Source organism: Mustelus asterias, unplaced genomic scaffold (assembly GCF_964213995.1).
Source record: "Mustelus asterias unplaced genomic scaffold, sMusAst1.hap1.1 HAP1_SCAFFOLD_2958, whole genome shotgun sequence".
NCBI lineage: Eukaryota > Metazoa > Chordata > Chondrichthyes > Carcharhiniformes > Triakidae > Mustelus > Mustelus asterias.
In genome coordinates, this window is record NW_027592903.1 from 23,681 (window position 1) to 43,036 (window position 19,356).

The 19,356-nt window shown below is 53.9% G+C and overlaps 1 long non-coding RNA gene across 1 annotated transcript; it reads left to right on the forward strand.

The window, feature by feature from the left end:
• Positions 1-933: 933 nt before the first annotated feature.
• Positions 934-15,953, forward strand: LOC144490158 (uncharacterized). Its single transcript, XR_013497166.1, has 3 exons — positions 934-1,053; positions 13,028-13,244; positions 15,845-15,953. It is a non-coding gene; the product is annotated as an uncharacterized LOC144490158 (long non-coding RNA).
• The last annotated feature ends 3,403 nt before the right edge of the window (positions 15,954-19,356 follow it).

The window sequence follows — 19,356 nt, forward strand, 5'->3', positions numbered from 1 at the left end:
AAAAAAGAATACGATGTGCCAAATTGGCTTCTTCTACACCGTAACAGTCCTGTGATTCATAGACACATAGGAAATAAGAGGAGTAGGGCATTTGATCCTTCAATCCTGCGCTGCCATTCATTATGAGGTAGAGATGCCGACGTTGGATTGGGGTGGGCACATTAAGAAGTCTCACAACACCAAGTTAAAGTCCAACAGGTTTATTTGGAATCACGAGCTTTCGGAGTGCTGCTCTTTCATCACCTGGAATTAAGAATCTTTTAATGACCATGAAAACCGTTGTCGAATGTTGGCAAAACCAACCTGGTTCACTAATGTCCCTTTAGGGAAGGAAATCTGCTGTCCTTACCTGGTCTGACCTACATGTGACTCCAGAGCCACAGCAATGCGGTTGACTCTCAACTGCTCTCTGAAATGGCCTAGCAAGCCACTCAGTTCAAGGGCAACTCGGGATGGGCAATAAATGCTGGCCCAGGCGGTGACGCGCATGCCCCACAAATGAAAAAAGAAACTCAGCCGGTCTGGCACCCTCTGTGGAGGGAGAAACCAGAGTTGATTGTTGGAGTCAAATATTTGGTTCTTCATCAGAGCTGAACCCTGTTTCTCTTTCTCTCTGTTTCCATAGAGAGGCTGCCAGACAGGCTGAGCTCTTCCAGCACTTTCTAATTTTTATTCCAGACATCCCTCAAGTATTTTGCTTTTGTTTTGCTTTTCTTTCCATTACAATCCGGAGTAGGTACGGCAATAATAAGAAGAACAACTAAATAATGTGTTTAAGGCATAAATAAATAAATAAATGATGTGGCTGAGTAAAGTCACAAAGCAGCATCTGAGGGCAAGGAAGAAGGGGACAATTTCAGAAGGTTGCACCGGACGTGACGTCGGACAAATGACGTCGATGTGAAACCGGTCTATCGGGGTACGCCGGTGATGTCATCAGCAGGCGACACGGCTGGCCGCGCATGCGCCTGGTCCTCATGTAGCCCTCAGCTCTGGCAGTGTCTCCCCCCCAATAGTGTTTAATATCCCAGCAGTGGAAGGGCCTCTCTTCAGGTAAATCAGAGAATTGGAGGTGACTTGGAGCACTTTCCTTTTTATTTTAGTTATTGTTCATTAACTGTTTATTATTTGTGGATCTTTTTATGGAGAGGGGGGGTAAATGTGACCTTTTTCTGGGATTGTTTGGAATGAAAGAAACACTTACATTTATATAGCACCTTTCTCCTCCTCAGCAGGTTCAATCCCCCCCCCCATCCCCAGGTAGTCACTGTTGAAACGTCAGAGACGCGGTGCTCAGTTTGCGTGCAGCAAGCTCCTGCATCAACAAGTGCGATGGTGAGCAGGTCTGCTGTCGATCGAAGGGTGACCATGTGTCCGACAGGCTGACGGGAAGTGGCTGGCAGGCACCGGCTGCCTGAGCGCGCTTTCCGCCTTCCGCGTGCCGGTTTGCTTCCCGTTTCCAGCACGTGACATGGGAAAGACCGTAAGATATTAGAGCAGGATTAGGCCATTCAGCCCATCGAGTCTGCTTCACCATTCAATCATGGCAGATATGTGTCTCAGCCCAATTCCCCCGCCTTTTCCTCACAACCTTTGATCCCCTTACCAATCAAGAACCTATCTATCTCTGTCTCAAATATACAGATGATGTGGAGATGCCGGTGTTGGACTAGGGTGGGCAGAGTAAGAAGTCTCACAACACCAGGTTAAAGTCCAACAGGTTTATTTGGAATCACGAGCTTTCGGAGCACAGCTCAGGTGACCTGATGAAGGAGCAGCGTTCCGAAAGTTTGTGATTCCAAATAAACCTGTTGGACTTTAACCTGGTGTTGTGAGACTTCTTGCTGTTAAATACACTCAATGACTTGGCCTCCACATGGGAGCCAATTTTGTGAATCTCTCCCAGTTGATATGGGATGCCCGTCAGCTAGGAGTGTAGGGAAACCAGGCCCCCTTCACGTAGCTCCCAGGCTATGACTTCAGAGGAATCCGGAAGAGGTTCAGCCCCCAGATGTGGAGCGGAGGCCCACCAGCTTGTGGACATGCCTTGGCACCCACGAAAGCGCACAGCTCTGGGCCAATGGCCCCACTGCCTCACTCACAGCTCAGGACTGTTGAAGGCGAAGGGCCTCCACACCTACAGCTGTGTGGTTGACTCTTAACTGTCCTTCTGAAATGCTTGAGCAAATCACTCAACCAGCGGCACCCACATCCCAGAGAGGAATAAAGAAAAAGAATCAATGCAATGAAACTCCGGATTTGACTAAAGCTGTTACCAGAAGCTAATGGATATTTATTAATTTGAATTTATTGTACAACAGTGGTTAGCACTGCTGCCTCACAGCGCCAGGGACCCAGGTTAAGTTCCAGCTTTGGGTGACTGTGTGGAGTTTGCACCTTCATAGAATCCTAGAATGGAATCATAGAATCCCTAGAGTACAGAAGGAGGCCATTCGGCCCATCAAGCCTGGACCGACCACAATCCCACCCTAACCCCACATATTTACCGTGTTAGTCCCCCGAAACTAGGATCAATTTAGCATGGCCAATCAACCTAACGCGTACATCTTTTGGACTGTGGGAGGAAACCGGAGCGCCCGGAGGAAACCCACGCAGACACAAGGAGAATGTGCAAACCCCACACAGACAGTGACCCAAGCCGGGAATCGAACCCGGGACCCACGCGCTTTGAAGCAGCAGTGCTAAACCACTGTGCCATTGTGCCGTTCTCCCCGTGTCTGCGTGGGTTTACTCCGGGTGCTCTGGTTTCCTCCCACACTCCAAAGGTTTGCAGGTTAGGTGGATTGGCCAGACTAAATTGCCCCTTAGTGTCACTAGGGAAATTAAGATGCTCTGTCAGAGTGTCAGTGCTGACTTGGGCCGAATGGCCTCCTTCTGCACTGTAGGGATTCGATGAAGCCCCAGTTATTGGTGCAAGGATAACGAATTCATATAAAAATGAATCTTTCCAATCAGTAACGTTGCTGAAGAGAGTGGTCAGATGCTCAACCCAGTTCTGACACCATCACAACAGTCACGGATTCCGAGCCCAGTTCAGGTGGCTGCAGGTTTTGGATTTAGAAGTTCTTGTGTTTTTCAGATTCATTCACAAGATGCGGGTATCACTGGCGAGACCAATATTTATTGCCCATCCCTCATTGCAGCTTGAGAAGGTGGTGGTGAGCTGCCATCTTGAACCACTGGGGACACAGGTGTAGGTACACCCACTGTGCTGTTAGGGAATTAAAGGCAAATTACCGCGGGTGCTGGAATCTGAAACCAAAAGAGAAAATGCTGGAAAATCTCCGCAGGTCCGGCAGCATCTGGCAGGAGAGAAAGGAGCTGACGTTTCGAGTGGGAGGAAGTTGGGGGGCAGTAGATGGTGGGGTTCAGGGGGCTTGGGGGAGATGGTAGAAGGGTTTGAAGGATAGGGTGGGGATTTGACAGCTGAGGTGTTGGCAATGCGGAGAGCTGGTGGAGGTTGTTGGGCAGAGAGCTGGTGGAGGTTGTTGGGCAGAGAGCTGGTGGAGGTTGTTGAGCAGAGAGCTGGTGGAGGTTGTTGAGCAGAGAGCTGGTGGAGGTTGTTGAGCAGAGAGCTGGTGGAGGTTGTTGGGCAGAGAGCTGGTGGAGGTTGTTGAGCAGAGAGCTGGTGGAGGTTGTTGGGCAGAGAGCTGGTGGGGGTTGTTGGGCAGAGAGCTGGTGGAGGTTGTTGGGCAGAGAGCTGGTGGAGGTTGTTGGGCAGAGAGCTGGTGGAGGTTGTTGGGCAGAGAGCTGGTGGAGGTTGTTGAGCAGAGAGCTGGTGGAGGTTGTTGAGCAGAGAGCTGGTGGAGGTTGTTGGGCAGGGAGCTGGTGGAGGTTGTTGGGCAGGGAGCTGGTGGAGGTTGTTGGGCAGAGAGCTGGTGGAGGTTGTTGGGCAGAGAGCTGGTGGAGGTTGTTGGGCAGAGAGCTGGTGGAGGTTGTTGAGCAGAGAGCTGGTGGAGGTTGTTGAGCAGAGAGCTGGTGGAGGTTGTTGGGCAGGGAGCTGGTGGAGGTTGTTGGGCAGAGAGCTGGTGGAGGTTGTTGAGCAGAGAGCTGGTGGAGGTTGTTGAGCAGAGAGCTGGTGGAGGTTGTTGGGCAGAGAGCTGGTGGAGGTTGTTGAGCAGAGAGCTGGTGGAGGTTGTTGGGCAGAGAGCTGGTGGAGGTTGTTGAGCAGAGAGCTGGTGGAGGTTGTTGGGCAGAGAGCTGGTGGAGGTTGTTGGGCAGGGAGCTGGTGGAGGTTGTTGGGCAGGGAGCTGGTGGAGTGAATGGGAGAGCTGGTGGAGGTTGTTGAGCAGAGAGCTGGTGGAGGTTGTTGAGCAGAGAGCTGGTGGAGGTTGTTGGGCAGGGAGCTGGTGGAGGTTGTTGAGCAGAGAGCTGGTGGAGGTTGTTGAGCAGAGAGCTGGTGGAGGTTGTTGAGCAGAGAGCTGGTGGAGGTTGTTGGGCAGGGAGCTGGTGGAGGTTGTTGAGCAGAGAGCTGGTGGAGGTTGTTGGGCAGGGAGCTGGTGGAGGTTGTTGGGCAGGGAGCTGGTGGAGGTTGTTGGGCAGGGAGCTGGTGGAGGTTGTTGAGCAGGGAGCTGGTGGAGGTTGTTGGGCAGGGAGCTGGTGGAGGTTGTTGGGCAGGGAGCTGGTGGAGGTTGTTGGGCAGGGAGCTGGTGGAGGTTGTTGGGCAGGGAGCTGGTGGAGGTTGTTGGGCAGGGAGCTGGTGGAGGTTGTTGGGCAGGGAGCTGGTGGAGGTTGTTGAGCAGGGAGCTGGTGGAGGTTGTTGAGCAGGGAGCTGGTGGAGGTTGTTGAGCAGAGAGCTGGTGGAGGTTGTTGGGCAGGGAGCTGGTGGAGTGAATGGGAGAGCTGGTGGAGGTTGTTGGGCAGGGAGCTGGTGGAGGTTGTTGGGCAGGGAGCTGGTGGAGGTTGTTGGGCAGGGAGCTGGTGGAGGTTGTTGGGCAGAGAGCTGGTGGAGTGAATGGGAGAGCAGTGGCAGCTTTGTGTGTATTGACAAACTGAGGAAGGCACGGTGTCACCGGGGAAAGAGAGAGAGGGAGCTGCGCGGCAGCGAGTCACTGCGGGCCTTTATCATCTTCAGGCAGTTGCGTCTCTTTGAATGGGGGATTATTTCATTCAGGCATTGCCAGGGATTGAAGGAGGGACGGGATTAAAGAGACTTCCTCATGGGGGCCATTGAAAGGAGAAGCGGATGAACCCTGTGAGACTGCAGCCTGTTTCACTGGCACTGCTGTCAGCAAGCTGCAGGCACGGGCTGCGAAGATTGTGCGTGTGTCTGTGTGTGTCTGTCTGCGTGTCTGTGTGTGTGTCTGCGTGTCTGTGTGTGCGCAACATGGCAGATAACCAGCAGTAAAAGAATATATTCTGCCCATGCTGATTCGCAGCAGACGATTCTGTGTTGGGAGGTGTATCGGGTACCATAGCAACGGGTACAAATTTGTCACTGTCTGCGGTACAGTGCTGGAGGGCACGGGTCTGTCACTGTATAACACTGGGGTACAGTGCTGGAGGGCACGGGTCTGTCACTGTATAACACTGGGGTACAGTGCTGGAGGGCACGGGTCTGTCACTGTATAACACTGGGGTACAGTGCTGGAGGGCACGGGTCTGTCACTGTATAACACTGGGGTACAGTGCTGGAGGGCACGGGTCTGTCACTGTATAACACTGGGGTACAGTGCTGGAGGGCACGGGTCTGTCACTGTATAACACTGGGGTACAGTGCTGGAGGGCACGGGTCTGTCACTGTATAACACTGGGGTACAGTGCTGGTGGGTACGGGTCTGTCACTGTATAACACTGGGGTACAGTGCTGGAGGGCACGGGTCTGTCACTGTATAACACTGGGGTACAGTGCTGGTGGGTACGGGTCTGTCACTGTATAACACTGGGATACAGTGCTGGAGGGCACGGGTCTGTCACTGTATAACACTGGGGTACAGTGCTGGTGGGTATGGGTCTGTCACTGTATAACACTGGGGTACAGTGCTGGTGCGTACAGGTCTGTCACTGTATAACACTGGGGTACAGTGCTGGAGGGCACGGGTCTGTCACTGTATAACACTGGGGTACAGTGCTGGTGGGTACGGTCTGTCACTGTATAACACTGGGGTACAGTGCTGGAGGACACGGGTCTGTCACTGTATAACACTGGAGTACAGTGCTGGTGGGTACGGGGCTGTCAGTGTATAACACTGGGGTACAGTGCTGGTGGGTACGGGTCTGTCACTGTATAACACTGGGGTACAGTGCTGGAGGGTGCGGGTCTGTCACTGTATAACACTGGGGGACAGTGCTGGTGGATACGGGTCTGTCACTGTATAACACTGGAGTACAGTGCTGGTGGGTACGGGTCTGTCACTGTATAACACTGGGGTACAGTGCTGGTGGGTACGGGTCTGTCACTGTATAACACTGGGGTACAGTGCTGGTGGGTATGGGTCTGTCACTGTATAACACTGGGGTACAGTGCTGGTGGGTACGGGTCTGTCACTGTATAACACTGGGGTACAGTGCTGGTGGGTATGGGTCTGTCACTGTATAACACTGGGATACAGTGCTGGTGGGTACGGGTCTGTCACTGTATAACACTGTGGTACAGTGCTGGTGGGGATGGGTCTGTCACTGTATAACACTGGGGTACAGTGCTGGTGGGTACGGGTCTGTCACTGTATAACACTGGGGTACAGTGCTGGTGGGTATGCGTCTGTCACTGTATAACACTGGGGTACAGTGCTGGAGGGTACGGGTCTGTCACTGTATAACACTGGGGTACAGTGCTGGTGGGTACGGGTCTGTCACTGTATAACACTGGGGTACAGTGCTGGTTGGTACAGGTCTGTCACTGTATAACACTGGGGTACAGTGCTGGTGGGTATGCGTCTGTCACTGTATAACACTGGGGTACAGTGCTGGTGGGTACAGGTCTGTCACTGTATAACACTGGGGTACAGTGCTGGTGCTGTATGGGTCTGTCACTGTATAACACTGGGGTACAGTGCTGGTGGGTATGGGTCTGTCACTGTATAACACTGGGGTACAGTGCTCGTGGGTACGGGTCTGTCACTGTATAACACTGGGGTACAGTGCTGGTGGGTACAGGTCTGTCACTGTATAACACTGGGGTACAGTGCTGGTGGGTACGGGTCTGTCACTGTATAACACTGGGGTACAGTGCTCGTGGGTACGGGTCTGTCACTGTATAACACTGGGGGACAGTGCTGTTGGGTGCAGGTTTGTCACTGTATAACACTGGGGTACAGTGCTGGTGGGTACGGGTCTGTCACTGTATAACACTGGGGTACAGTGCTGGTGGGTACGGGTCTGTCACTGTATAACACTGGGGTACAGTGCTGGTGGGTACGGTCTGTCACTGTATAACACTGGGGTACAGTGCTGGTGGGGATGGGTCTGTCACTATAACACTGGGGTACAGTGCTGGTGGGTACGGGTCTGTCACTGTATAACACTGGGGTACAGTGCTGGTGGGTACGGGTCTGTCACTGTATAACACTGGGGTACAGTGCTGGTGGGGATGGGTCTGTCACTGTATAACACTGGGGTACAGTGCTGGTGGGTACGGGTCTGTCACTGTATAACACTGGGGTACAGTGTTCGTGGGTACGGGTCTGTCACTGTATAACACTGGGGTACAGTGCTGGTGGGTAAGGGCCTGTCACTGTATAACACTGGGATACAGTGCTGGTGGGTATGGGCCTGTCACTGTATAACACTGGGGTACAGTGCTCGTGGGTACGGGTCTGTCACTGTATAACACTGGGGTACAGTGCTGGTGGGTACAGGTCTGTCACTGTATAACACTGGGGTACAGTGCTGGTGGGTACGGGTCTGTCACTGTATAACACTGGGGTACAGTGCTCGTGGGTAGGGGTCTCTCACTGTATAACACTGGGGTACAGTGCTGGTGGGTACGGGTCTGTCACTGTATAACACTGGGGTACAGTGCTGGTGGGTATGGGCCTGTCACTGTATAACACTGGGGTACAGTGCTGGTGGGTATGGGTCTGTCACTGTATAACACTGGGGTACAGTGCTGGTGGGTACAGGTCTGTCACTGTATAACACTGGGGTACAGTGCTCGTGGGTACGGGTCTGTCACTGTATAACACTGGGGTACAGTGCTCGTGGGTACGGGTCTGTCACTGTATAACACTGGGGGACAGTGCTGTTGGGTGCAGGTTTGTCACTGTATAACACTGGGGTACAGTGCTGGTGGGTACGGGTCTGTCACTGTATAACACTGGGGTACAGTGCTGGTGGGTACGGGTCTGTCACTGTATAACACTGGGGTACAGTGCTGGTGGGTACGGTCTGTCACTGTATAACCCTGGGGTACAGTGCTGATGGGTACGGGTCTGTCACTGTATAACACTGGGGTACAGTGCTGGTGGGTACGGTTTGTCACTGTATAACACTGGGGTACAGTGCTGGTGGGGATGGGTCTGTCACTATAACACTGGGGTACAGTGCTGGTGGGTACGGGTCTGTCACTGTATAACACTGGGGTACAGTGCTGGTGGGTACGGGTCTGTCACTGTATAACACTGGGGTACAGTGCTGGTGGGGATGGGTCTGTCACTGTATAACACTGGGGTACAGTGCTGGTGGGTACGGGTCTGTCACTGTATAACACTGGGGTACAGTGTTCGTGGGTACGGGTCTGTCACTGTATAACACTGGGGTACAGTGCTGGTGGGTAAGGGCCTGTCACTGTATAACACTGGGATACAGTGCTGGTGGGTATGGGCCTGTCACTGTATAACACTGGGGTACAGTGCTCGTGGGTACGGGTCTGTCACTGTATAACACTGGGGTACAGTGCTGGTGGGTACAGGTCTGTCACTGTATAACACTGGGGTACAGTGCTGGTGGGTACGGGTCTGTCACTGTATAACACTGGGGTACAGTGCTCGTGGGTAGGGGTCTCTCACTGTATAACACTGGGGTACAGTGCTGGTGGGTACGGGTCTGTCACTGTATAACACTGGGGTACAGTGCTGGTGGGTATGGGCCTGTCACTGTATAACACTGGGGTACAGTGCTGGTGGGTATGGGTCTGTCACTGTATAACACTGGGGTACAGTGCTCGTGGGTACGGGTCTGTCACTGTATAACACTGGGGTACAGTGCTGGTGGGTATGGGCCTGTCACTGTATAACACTGGGGTACAGTGCTGGTGGGTATGGGTCTGTCACTGTATAACACTGGGGTACAGTGCTCGTGGGTACGGGTCTGTCACTGTATAACACTGGGGTACAGTGCTGATGGGTATGGGTCTGTCACTGTATAACACTGGGGTACAGTGCTGGTGGGTACAGGTCTGTCACTGTATAACACTGGGGTACAGTGCTCGTGGGTACGGGTCTGTCACTGTATAACACTGGGGTACAGTGCTGGTGGGTACAGGTCTGTCACTGTATAACACTGGGGTACAGTGCTGGTGGGTACGGGTCTGTCACTGTATAACACTGGGGTACAGTGCTGGTGGGTACAGGTCTGTCACTGTATAACACTGGGGTACAGTGCTGGTACTGGTCTGTCACTGTATAACACTGGGGTACTGTTCTGGTGGGTACGGGTCTGTCACTGTATAACACTGGGGTACAGTGCTGGTGGGTATGGGTCTGTCACTGTATAACACTGGGGTACAGTGCTGGTGGGTACAGGCCTGTCACTGTACTACACTGGGGTACAGTGCTGGTGGGTATGGGTCTGTCACTGTATAACACTGGGGTACAGTGCTGGTGGGTATGGGTCTGTCACTGTATAACACTGGGGTACAGTGCTGTTGGTATGTGTCTGTCACTGTATAACACTGGGATACAGTGCTGGTGGGTACGGGTCTGTCACTGTATAACACTGAGGTACAGTGCTGGTGGGTACGGGTCTGTCACTGTATAACACTGGGGTACAGTGCTGGTGGGTACGGGTCTGTCACTGTATAACACTGGGGTACAGTGCTGGTGGGTACGGGTCTGTCACTGTATAACACTGGGGTACAGTGCTGGTGGGTACGGGTCTGTCACTGTATAACACTGGGGCACAGTGCTGGTGGGTACGGGCCTGTCACTGTGTAACACTGGGGTACTGTGCTGGTGGGTACAGGTCTGTCACTGTAACACTGGGGTTCAGTTCCTGTTCAGTGCCATGGGGAGATGCTGATTGGAGTGGATGCTGCAGTTGAAGCTGATGATTTGTGTCTATCCGATACTGAGCTCTGTGACAGTGTGAGGTGTTGGATGAGGTTTCCAGCCTCCCAGGAATGCAGCGGCTGATGATTGTTCGGTGAGGCTGCTGCAGCTGCTGTGGGCTTGTCTGAGCTGTTCCAGCTCTGAGTCAGAGGGCGTGTGGCTTTAACCCTGTCCTACAGGCCCTCCGGCCATAGCGTAGCCTGGGTACATTACCCTGTATCTGATCCAACATCAACAGCACTGCAGAGCACAGCTCACTGTGGGATCTTGCTGTGCATACAGCACCCCTGTCTCTGCACCGTAACCTCAACAATCTGAGCTGTTTCCCGAGGGCCATTCTCCCGGGGGAATGTGATGTCGGAGAAGGAGGAGATCGTTCATGTCCTCTGCATCCAGCTCCTCCACCGTTCAATCAGATCACCGCTCATGTGGGTGGCACAGTGGTTAGCATTGCTGCCGCACAACGCCCGGGACCCGGGTTCAATTCCGGCCTCGGGTCCCTGTCTGTGTGGGTTTCCTCCGGGTGCTCCAGTTTCCTCTCTCAGTCCAAAGATGTGCGGGTTAGGTGGATTGGCCACGCTAAATTGATCCTCAGTGTCAGGGGGACTAGCTCGGGTATGGGGTCATGGGGATGGGGTTTGGGTGGGATTGTGGTCGGTGCAGACTCGATGGGTCGAATGGCCTCCTTCTGTACTGTAGGATTCTATGTATTCTATATTCATCTGATTTTAGCTCCGAGAAGCAGCTATTCGGATCCCAGCGAGGCCCAGGAGGGCCCTCATTGTCCACACAAGCCTCCTTCCCCCCCACCCCACGCCCTTCATCGCGCTCCATCAACCTCTCCTCCCATCGCTTCTCTCTCGTGCGTCTCTCGTGCAGCTTCCCCATCAAGGCATCCAAGTTATTCGTCTGCAACACACCCTGTGATCACCACTTCCACATCCTCCTCATTCTTCCCAGTGAAGTCATTTCTCTGGAATTCCTCACGTGATTTTTAATGATAACTCCAATGTTCTGATCTCACTCACAAGTGGAGGCATTATCCCTGTGTATAACCCCCTCGTATCCCCTCACAGTGGTTAGCACTGCTGCTTCACAGCGCCAGGGATCCCGGGTTCAATTCCCGGTTTGGGTCACTGTGCGGAGTCTGCACGTTCTCCCCGTGTCTGCGTGGGTTTTCTCCGGATGCCCCGGTTTCCTCCCACAGTCCGAGAGACGTGCCGGTTAGGTGTATTGGGCCATGCTAAATTCTCCCTCAGTGTACCCGAACAGGCACCGGAGTGTGGCAACTAGGGGATTTTCACAGTAGCTCCATTGCAGTGTTAATGTAAACCTACTTGTGACACGAATAAATAAACTTTAAACTTTTATTTTGAGGTCAGGCAGCTCCCCAGAGATCTCCTTTCCCCTGCCTGGCCACCGTTTCCCCCTTCCCCACAATCCCTTCCTCTTTCTAAAAGAGAATTTATTTCTCAGCCCTTGCACGGATTTGCATCAAATTTGCATTTGGCCTTTTGTTACTTTCCCCCCTTCATCTCCCCCTGTCAGAACTTCCTCCTCTTCCTTTCTCATTTCCTTATCCAGCTTCCCCTTAAACACATCTGGAGGTCGGGTGGATTGTAGTCAGTGCCCCTCAGTGTCAGGGGAAATTAGCAGGGTAAATAGGTGGGGTTTTGGGGATAGGGTCCGGGTGGGATTGTAGTCAGTGCCTATTTCTGGAATGTAGGGATTTGATGACCCTGTGCTGTTTCTTTATTCACGGCATCATCGACAGGGCCAGAATTTGGGGTTTGAACCCCTGTCGCCAAAGCATTATCCTGAACCCTCTGGATTACCAGTTCAGTGACATTCCCACCACACCACCCACATCAAGAAAAAGGGCGGCACAGTGGTTAGCACTGCTGCCTCACAGCGCCAGGGACCCGGGTTCAATTCCCAGCCTCGGGTCACTGTCTGTGTGGAGTTTGCACATTCTCCCCGTGTCTGCGTGGGTTTCCTCCCACAGTCCGAAGATGTGCGAGTTAGGTGCATTCATAGAAATCATAGAAACCCTACAGTACAGAAAGAGGCCATTTGGCCCATCGAGTCTGCACCGACCACAATCCCACCCAGGCCCTACCCCCATATCCCTACATATTTTACCCACTAATCCCTCTAATCTATGCATCCCAGGACAATAAGGGGCAATTTTCTTTTTTAGCATGGCCAATCAACCTAACCCACACATCTTTGGCCATGCTAAATTGCCCCTTAATGTCAGGGGGATTAGCAGAGTAAATATGTGAGGTTATGGGGATAGGGCCAGGGTGGGATTGTGGTCAGTGCAGACTCGATGGGCCGAATGGCCTCCTTCTGCACTGTAGGGATTCTATGATCTATTTGCCTCAGCCACTCCATACGTCTCGAGTCCCCCAGGGTAATGAAGCTTTGGTTTGGTTTATCGAGGGCAGTGATTCCAGCGGTGTGGTGGGGGGGCTGGGTTATGGTGGGGGGGCTGTGGTGGAGGGGGCTGGGTTGTGGTGTGTGGGGGGAGGGGGGGGGGCGGAGGGCTGGGTTATGGTGGGGTGGCTGGGGTGTGGTGGGGGGGGTGGGTTATGGTGGGGGGGTGGGTTGTGGTGGGGGGGTGGGTTATGGTGGGGGCGGTGGGTTGTGGTGGGGGGGGTGGGTTATGGTGGGGTGGCTGGGGTGTGGTGGGCACTTGCAGGCAAGGTGTGTGCCTGCCAGATGAACCTTGCTCCCTGTCTGTGAGCTGCGACTCCGGTTCATTCGCTAACCTGTTCTGTTTCCTTTCCTTCCACCAGCCTCCCTGAGAGTCAGCGCCCCTACAGCAGGCCGTCCCAGACCAGACCGTCCCAGACTAGACCAGACCGTCCCAGACCAGACCAGGCCATCCCAGAAACAGACCATGCAGCGGGAGAAGCTGAAGTGTAAGAATCTCCATGAGTACATGAGGAGCCTGAGTCCCGCCATCCTGGACAAGCTGTACAACCACCCGGCAACATGCCTGGCTGTCTTCAGGTAAGGCCTCGGAGATTCCCCGACCTCCAGCGTTGGGGAGGGTGAGCACTCTGTTCGGTTTAACAGCGTTTTTACCACCAGGCAGCGGCGGGACAGGGGCACAGCGTGTTTAGCATGGAGGAAACACGGGTAAAATCACATCTTCTCCCCTTCCCGATCCAGGGCGGCTGAGTCAAATGATAACTCCCTCCGCTTTCGGCCTGGGATTAAACTGGGGAGGGGGCGACACGGTGGCACAGTGGTTAGCACTGCTGCCTCACAGGGACCCGGGTTCAATTCCCAGCCTCGGGTCACTGTCTGTGTGGAGTCTGCACATTCTCCCCGTGTCTGCGTGGGTTTCCTCCGGGTGCTCCGGTTTCCCCCACAGTCCGAAAGATGTGTCATTTGGGTTAATTGGTCATGCTAAATTGCCCCTTAGTGTCCCGGGATGCATAGGCTAGAGGGATTAGCGGGGTAAATATGTGAGGTTGCGGGAATGGGGCCTGGGTGGGATTGTGGTCGGTGCAGACTCGATGGGCCGAATGGCCTCCTTCTGCACTGTAGAGTTTCTATGATTCTATCTCCCTGTGCTGCACAGCTTGGTACCACACCTGGGTGACGTGACGGTGTGTTTACCCATGACGCGGATCGGGTTGCCCGCTTCAAGCCAAGACAACGTGGCAGTGGTAAGACCATTTGCCGGAGGACTCGAGTACGAGAGGAAGGCTGTCTCACTGCAGCTGTGTAGAGGCCACGCCTGGAGTATTGTCGGCCATTTTAGTCTCCGTATCTAAGAAAGGATATACTTGCCACAGAGGGAGTGCAGCGAATTTTTGAATAGCTTTATTATTGTCACATGTATTAACATACAGTGAAAAGTATTGTTTCTTGCACGCTATACAGACAAAGCATACTGTTCATAGAGAAGGAAACGAGAGAGTGCAGAATGTTACAGTTATAGCTGGGGTGCAGAGAAAGATTAACTTAATGCAAGTAGGTCCATTCAAAAGTCTGACAGCAGCAGGGAAGAAGCTGTTCTTGAGTCGGTTGGTCCGTGAATTCAGACTTTTGTATCTTTTTCCCGATGGAAGAAGGTGGAAGAGAGAATGTCCGGGGTGCGTGGGGTCCTTGATTATGCTGGCTGCTTTTCCGAGGCAGTGGGAAATGTAGACAGAGTCAGTGGATGGGAGGCTGGTTTGAGTGATGGATTGGGCTACATTCACAACGTTTTGTAGTTTCTTGCGGTCTTGGGCAGAGCAGGAGCCGTAACAAGCTGTGATAGAACCAGAAAGAATGTTCACCAGACTGATACCTGGGATGGCAGGATTGTCGAATGAGGGGAGATTGGGTCGACTGGGCCCTGTATTCACTGGAATTTAGAAGAATTAGTGGGGATCTCACTGAGAAGCATAACATTCTAAACAGGGCTGGAGAGACAGGATGCAGGGAGGGTGTTTTCCCTGGTTGGGGAATCTAGAACCAGGGCTCACAGTCTCAGGAGACGGGGGAGACCATTTGGGACTGAGAAGAGGAGAAATTTCTTCAGTCAGAGGGTGTGAACCTGTGGAATTCTCTACCACAGAAGGCCAGGGAGGTCAAATCAGTGATTATATTTAAGAAGGAAATAGTTTTCCAAACTGTAAAGGGGATAATGTGGGAGTATGACATTGAGATAGCGGATCAGCCATGATTGTAGCAAGTGGCAGAACAGGTTTGATGGGCCAAACGGCCTATTCCTGCTTTCTATGTTTACTGCCTGCCATTGGATTTACAGGTTGTTTCTCAACCCATTTGACCCCGTTATCGAAGCACCTTCCTCGGCCATCGAGCCCCAGGGTGGGACTCGATTCCGCAGCTTCTGGCTCAGAGACAGGGATGCTAACCCACCGCGCCACAAGCCCTGCGATGGTTATGTACAGCACGATATGGGCGACACGGTAGCACAGTGGTTAGCACTGCTGCTTTGCAGCTCCAGGGACCTGGGTTCGATTCCCGGCTCGGGTCACTGTCTGTGTGGAGTTTGCACATTCTCCTCGTGTCTGCGTGGGTTTCCTCCGGGTGCTCCGGTTTCCTCCCACAGTCCAAAGATGTGCGGGTTAGGTTGATTGGCTATGCTAAAATTGCCCCTTAGTGTCCTGAGATGTGTGTGGTTAGAGGGATTAGTGGGTAAATATGTAGGGATATGGGGGTAGGGCCTGGGTGGGATTGTGGTTGGTGTAGACTCGATGGGCCGAATGGCCTCTTTCTGCACTGTAGGGTTTCTATGATTTCTATGATGTAAATGCAGGGTCTTTCTTTCCGAAGTCACTGGGTGACAGCCAGCAGCCAAGTTGGGTTTATTACGAAAGAATTGCTGCAATATGGGACTGCTCTAGAGAGTACGGGGACGGAGGGAGGGATGGGGTGGGTGAAATCAGACTTGGGGCAGAAGGACGCAAATCGGGCGTTGCCCCCTCAGTGTACCTACCGCTCGCCCAGTATTGGGTGCCGAGGGGCCCGGCCTGTGACAGGTGATCGATACGAGACCGCCTGCTTTGCGCTCCCTGTGTCCGAGCGTTGGCGCAGAATAACGCTCGCGCTCTTCCCCCTGCCGCTAATCCGTTCCTGCCTCTTTCCCCCAGGGAGCTGCCGGCGCTGGCTCAGAACTACGTCATGAGGCTGCTGTTCGTGGACCAACCCTTGCCCCAGGCGGCCGTCGCCTTCTGGGTGAAGAAAGATAACCAACGGTACGGTACTGCTGCGCCCATTCCGCCCTCCATTCCACTTGTTAAAACACCCTCTTGTTTTAAATTATAAAAATCTGTTTGAGCATTCCTCCAGGCAGCAACCAGACCCACAGTGAGTTGCAATGAGCCGACACCCTGGGGTGGTTGGGGTGGAGGGGGGGGTGGTATTTTAACCTGATGCGGTCGGGGTGCCAATCCCATGGCATCGAGGTGGAGGTTGTGCCCGGGCCTGCCGTGACCCTCGGAGTGGGACAAGCACCGACCGGGTGCTGGGCGTGGCTTCGACAAAACCATCCTCCTTGTTAGAAAGAAGCAGCCGGCATTTCCCCAGCGCCCCCACCCCCGTGACCTCCGGGCGTCCCGAGGCCCCTTCACAGCCAAGCACCAGTTTGAAGCGCTGCCGTGCAGGGGAGGGTCAGATTTGAGCTCAGCAAGATCCCGCGAGCGGCAACGCGACGGACAAGCCCACTTTCCTGGTGTGATTTTTCGCATGCGTGTCCACTCGCGAGGGAATTAACCCGGGCAGACCCGGCCATGCGTGAGAGTGCTAGTCGTTCCAATCATCCCGGAGGGGGGAATTAGGGATTGGGAGCAACTGCGGGCCTAACCCACGCTGCTCGCATCCCAAAAACAAATAAAAACCCCATCTGGGTCACTAATTTCCTTTAGGGAAGGAAATCTGCTGTCTTCACCCGGTCTGGCCTACATGTGACTCCAGAGCCACAGCAATGTGGTTGACATTTCATTGCTCTCTGAAATGACCTAACAAGCCATGTGGCAGCAGAAATTATTTCCCGTTACCATGATAATTAGTTGGAAATCTTTGTGTGTGACGCGCTCCAGGTATTTTGGCCAGAGGCTGGTACGCAGTGAGTAACCTGAACCACAAGGTGAGAAACAGCAGTGATGCTTCCATCGCTGGGATTGGGTTACAGGTTGCACTCGGCAGTGCCGTCAGGAGCAGCAGACATGTAAACAAGATCCGTAACAGGACACAGCCAGCAACTATCTCCAGTCCATCACACCAGCCAGAATCCATATCCTGACTGTGTTTCCTCACTTACATTTCTCAAAAGACCCTCATCTCCCTTCACTTAACTTTTAAATCAATTTATAATAATTTTTTTTATTCATTCATGGGCCATGGGTGTCGCTGGCTGGCCAGCATTTATTGCCCATCCCTAGTTGCCCTTGTTCAGGCTCACACTTGCTTGTGTACACACTCATTCTCGCTTGCACACACTCGCACGCACACTCGGCACACATATGCACACAGGCTCGCGCGCTCACACATATACACATTTGCCCTCACAGTCGCATGCGCGTGCCAGCTTCTCGCGCACGCCCAACTGTCCCACCCAGTCCCAGAGGGGGAAAGGGCAGTGTCTGACCCACTGTCCCACCCAGTCCCAGAGGGGGCAAAGGACAGTGTCTGACCCACTGTCCCACGGAGTCCCAGAGGGGGCAAAGGACAGTGCCTGACCCACTGTCCCACCCAGTCCCAGAGGGGGAAAGGGCAGTGCCTGACCCACTGTCCCACCCAGTCCCAGAGGGAGAAAGGACAGTGTCTGACCCACTGTCCCACCCAGTCCCAGAGGGGGAAAGGACAGTGTCTGACCCACTGTCCCACCCAGTCCCAGAGGGGGAAAGGACAGTGTCTGACCCACTGTCCCACCCAGTCCCAGAGGGGGAAAGGACAGTGTCTGACCCACTGTCCCACGCAGTCCCAGAGGGGGGAAAGGACAGTGCCTGACCCACTGTCCCACCCAGTCCCAGAGGGGAAAAGGGCAGTGTCTGACCCACTGTCCCACCCAGTCCCAGAGGGGGAAAGGACAGTGTCTGACCCAAAACCCCACCCAGTCCCAGAGGGGGAAAGGACAGTGTCTGACCCACTGTCCCACCCAGTCCCAGAGGGGGAAAAGACAGTGTCTGACCCACTGTCCCAGCCAGTCCCAGAGGGGGAAAGGACAGTGTCTGACCCACTGTCCCAGCCAGTCCCAGAGGGGGAAAGGACAGTGTCTGACCCACTGTCCCACCCAGTCCCAGAGGGGGAAAGGACAGTGTCTGACCCACTGTCCCAGCTGACCAGCTGAAAAAAGTTGGGGAAGTCTCGGCCCTTTTGAGAGGATTTTTGATTTGCTGGGGTGTGGAAGTCGGTGTCAGAGTGTGGGTGAGACAGAAGGTGCGGGTCACCCACACCAGGCCAGGGGAGCGATATACTGGAGGCTGTGTGACACCATGTGCTGTGTGAGCGGGTGACATGGGCTACCTCGTGCTGCTGAGAGCGGGGCAGAGTGATCCTCTGCCTGCTGGTGGTGCAGGGCAGTCGGCAAGCGCGGGGCGGCCATGCTGTTTGCTCAACCTGCCCCTCCCCCATCAATTTAACACACACCTAAGTACACACACACACGCACGTACACACACGCACGTACACACACGCACGTACACACACGCACGTACACACACGCACGTACACACGCACGTACACACACGCACGTACACGCACGCACGTACACGCACGCACGTACACGCACGCTCACACGCACGCTCACACGCACGCTCACACGCACGTTCACACGCACGTACACACGCACGTTCACACGCACGTACACACGCACGTACACACGCACGTACACACACACGTACACACGCACGTGTACACACGCACGTACACACGCACGTACACACACGCGTGCACACACACGCACGTACACACACACACACACGCACGTACACACACGCACGTACACACACTCACGTACACACACTCACGTACACACACTCACGTACACACACACACCCCACCCATTTTAGCATTTTACAGTGCATAGGGCTGCCTGTTGTCTGGAGTGGCCGGTGCGGTGGGAGGTGGGGGACCCCCCAATCGCGTGTATTGTTAAAATCTTTGCCGCTGCAGTGTTCTGGGAATAGAGATTTGTGGAGGTTACAAAACGCCGTTCACCAACTCGGGGAATTCTGCGGCACCTTGCAGCAAATGGAAGGTCCCTTGAAAGTGTAGTCGCCGCCCCAACATGGGAAATGCGGACAGTATGGCGCACAGCAAGATCCCACAGGGGCAGGAGGGAAGGTCTGGCTGAGAGCGGGAGTCGCTCTCCTCTGATGCTTTAGCCTGGGGATGTGATTGAACCTGGTTCCCGTGTGTCACCGAGGAGGGACAGCCTTCCAATTGCCTCTGGACCACAACGCCCGACACACACACACCAGCTCCTGCCATGGGTTAGGATTCCAGGAGGAGAGCACTAAGTGGGCAGAAGGGTCTCCTGTGCGCTATTTGTGACAGGTCCATTTCTTTAAGCAGTCTCTTTCTCTCTCTCTCCCTCTCTCTGTCTGTCTCTCTCCCTCTCTCTGTCTGTCTCTCTCCCTCTCTCTGTCTGTCTCTCTCCCTC